The 4012-nt window shown below is 39.2% G+C and overlaps 1 protein-coding gene across 6 annotated transcripts in view; it reads right to left on the bottom strand.

The window, feature by feature from the left end:
- Stk33 (serine/threonine kinase 33) overlaps window positions 1-4012 on the bottom strand; it is a 153855-nt gene that overhangs the window by 9049 nt on the left and 140794 nt on the right. The window lies entirely within an intron of this gene.

The following is a 4012-nucleotide window of genomic DNA, read 5'->3' on the forward strand; positions in this document are numbered from 1 at the left end:
TTCAATTCTATTCCATTGGTCTACTTGTCTGTCACTATACCAGTACCATGCAGTTTTTATCACAATTGCTCTGTAGTAAAGCTTTAGGTCAGGCATGCATAGCATATTTTTCCAACCGAACTACCTCTCCATTCCTAGTTAAATTCTTTATTGATACATTTGCAGATTCTTATATTATTTTAAGGTTTAAAACATTCATATAGGCATTGGTAAATCATTTTTTTAGCCAAGCATTATTCTATTATAGTGACATGCTATATTCTACTATACTAATGTATCATTTACCTGTTCTTTAATTAATGGACATTTAGATTGCTCCTGCTCTTAGGCTGTATAATAATTTGTTATAAATATATCCTAAAATATATCAGATACTTTACAATCTTTCTGTAAATCTAGGATTGCTGGGTGAATGACAACTGAATGTTTAACTTTATAAGTAATACCAAACTGTATTTTGAAAGGATTCTTCAGATGGTGCATTTGAATTTTCATCAGCAATGTAGGAAAAATACACTTTTCCATGTCCTTGTCATGTCCATGGCTGACTAGCTAGCCTAGCCATTCTACTCTGTAGGTAGGATGGCTTGTTGCAGTATTGACAGTTTCCTTACATCTGTGGTGAGGAGCATCCATAAGATGCTGTTGGCTCTTGGCACTCTCTGTTCAAGCCTTGTAACATTTTTAAAACCTGAGTTGCCTTATCACTGTTTAGCAATAGCAACTTTCTTAGTTATTTTTCTATTGCTGTTAAGGGAAAGCATAGACAAGAAAACTCTTACAAAAGAAAGCATTTAATGGGGGCTTGATTATGTTTTTAAAGGGTTAGTCCATTGTCATGGTGGTGGGAAGCAGACAGGCATGGTGCTAGAGCAATACTGGAGAGCTTTAACTCACACTCTGATCAATAAGCAGGAGAGAGGGAGAAACAGAGACAGAGAGAGACAAAGAGAGGGAGAGACACACACATAGAGACAGAGGAGAGAGAGACAAAGACAGAGAGACAGAGACTGAGACTTGGCCAAACTTGGGTTTTTGAAACCTCAAGCCCACTCCCAGTGATATACTTCTTCCAACAAGGATACACCTAATCCTTCCCTAGACAGTGCACAAACTAGGGCCTAGACACTCAAATACATGAGCCTGTGGGGACCACTTTTTTTCAAATTGCCACAGTAACAGCAATCATATTTTGGATACAAGTCCTTTGCTAGATGAATTTTTGAAAATGTTTTCCCCTGCCGATTGGTCATTGTTTTCCCCTTATGCTTTCAGTGCTCAGGAGTGCTTACTTTGTATGAAGTCCATCCTATCAACTTTTAAAAATGCTCTCTGCACCCTAAGAAATCTTTGTCTACTTGTTGGATGAAAATAGTCTCTTGGAATTTATCCTAGCAATTTTATGATTATGTCTACCTATCACAAACTAATTTCATTTTCATCTAGGAGATCCAATGTCAATTTCATTATTTAGATGGCCTAACATTCTAGAACTACTTATTAAAAAGAATATTTCTTCTCCATTGAATGTTTTTAAAACTTTTAAATCAACTGGTCATGTAAGTATGGGTCTATTTATGTATGCCTACTTTTATCCATTCATCTACCTGTCTGTCATTAGACAATCACCACATGCTATTGACTATTGCAGCTGTATAGTAAGTTGAAATCAGACCATGTAAATAAGTCCTGAAAATGTAGGCTTTTCAGTTTGGTTGAGCTGATTTGGGTCTTAATGTAGCTACAAATAAGCTTTAATTAGAAAAATTTATTCTAATTTTAATAAGAAAATCACATTTTGACAATTTCAGTTGGAATTGGTTTAAAGTTATAAATCAATTCAGGAAGAACTGACACCCAAACAATACTGACTATTTCAGTCCATGAACATGGTATATCTCTCCTTTGTCAGCCTTCTTCATCTTAGCTCAAGAATATTTTGTGGACTTGGATGCAAAATAGTTTGTGAGTAGTTTGTTGCATTTATCACGTTGTTTTGTAACAGTATTCCAAACGGCATGCTAAGTTTTTGTTCAGGGTTTCTGTGTCTATTAGTGAGAGATACTGGCTAGCAACTTTCTTCTCTTATAACATCCCTGACATGTGTATATTAATATCATTCTTACTGTATAAATTTGTTGTTCAATAGTCTCAAAAGATTATATGAGTTTCCTCATTTCTATATTAAACACTTAAAGAAATTAACGATTGAGTTCTCTGGGAATGTTAACTATTTATAGGGAAGATTATAATTTAAATATTTTATTTACAAATAAATATAAAATGATTTAGGTTTACCATGTCTTCTTGTATATTTGTTTGTGGTTTTAAAATAGACATTGGTGGTTTCACTTAAATTTTCTAATCCAAGTGGTGATAGTGACGCAAGCCTTTAATCCCAGCACACAGGAGGCTGAGGCAGGCAGGTCTCTATGAATTTGAGGCCAATCTGATCTACAGGGCAAGTTCCAGGACAGTCAGAGCTATACAGAGAAAGCTGTTTCAAAACAAAACAAAAAAATGTCTAACCTGGCTGGCTGACTCACATCTGTGACCTCAGCATTCAGAAGCAGAGGGGGAGAGTCTCTTCAAGCTCGAGGGTGGTCTGCTCTACACAGCATGCTCCAGACCAGCCCGTCTCAATGATCTCACCTCTCCAAAACCCCTCAGAAACAATGAAAACAAAAAACAAAAAACCTCCTTTCTACTTGATGACATAGTTTGTGTGTCAGTAAGCCCGAAGCTTGTTGTTGGGAGCCAGGGTAAAGGACAGATGGTAAGTAACAACCTAAGTGGAGCCCGAGGGAGCTGTCAGAGCAACCGTAAGCTGCCTGGTGTGTGAGTGCCTGGAACTTGGGGGAAGTGAACAAGAATGGCAAATCCTCCCCCCAACAGCTGACAGTCAAATCTACACATTCACGATGCATAGCCAACCCCAAGAAGGATGGATGTGAAACCATGCTTAGCAATAACATAGCACTGAAGATGAAGAGAGAATCTTAAAGAGGCCAGAGAAAAGGGCCATAATGCACACAGAGAAAGAACATCTCGATCTAGCAGACTCCTAAGAAAATCTGACAGCCAGAAAACATGGAACAAGCTTTAAAGTGTGGACCAAAAAAAAATCACTAACCAACCAAGTACACAGATTAGAAACCTGTTAGACCCTAAATTTCACAAACAAGAAATCTCCTAAAACATTGAAGGCAAAGCCAGACTTTTCCAGGGAAAGAAAATGGAGAGGATTCAGCATCAGAGGAGTGGAGGGTGGCAGAGGAGCCCATGGACCTGAAGGAAAATGATGGCAGATGGAAACCCAGATCCTCGGAAGGAAGAAGCATAGCACAAATGCAAATGGCTGGCTAAATAGAAAAGACTTTTTTTGCTCTTAATTTCTGGAAAATAGACATGACAGTTTAAAATTAAAAAGATACTTTTTTCTGTGTAGTTTATAATTGTGTAGATAAAATACATCCAACAATTATAGTATAAAGGCAGAGATGAGGAGACCAGTAGAATACACGTAGAAGGGATGCATTACTCATTATAGTCAGTGTTCTTGTGGCACAGTCAAACAGCCACAAGCCCTGGGTCAGCTGAGCAAACGCTGGGCTTGGGAGGCAAGGAAACAAAGGATTTGCCAACTTGTCCTTCAGTTAAGGGACTATAGGGACTGTAGGTAAGCTGGCAGTGAAACCTTAGCCTGGTCCCAGAGGCTCCTGGGTGGGGATGGGGACCAATAGTTCCTTTGGAATAGCAGACTTGAGGTGAACAGGAGTCAAGTTTGCTTCCTCACAAGGCTTCCAGCTATTACAGCTACTACAGCGAAAAGATGCAAAGCTTGCCAGAAAAAGAAAAGGTGCACCAGGCACAGGGCAGTGCATAGCTCCAAGTGCCAGCACTCAGGAGACAGAGGCAGGGGAGCGCTGTGGATTTGAGGCCAGGCAGGACCACCTAGTGAGTCCCTCTGTCAAAAAAACAGTGGGGGAGGGAAGGGGGAGGGGAGGAGAGA

This window comes from Mus caroli, chromosome 7 (assembly GCF_900094665.2).
Source record: "Mus caroli chromosome 7, CAROLI_EIJ_v1.1, whole genome shotgun sequence".
Classification (NCBI taxonomy): Eukaryota; Metazoa; Chordata; class Mammalia; order Rodentia; family Muridae; genus Mus; species Mus caroli.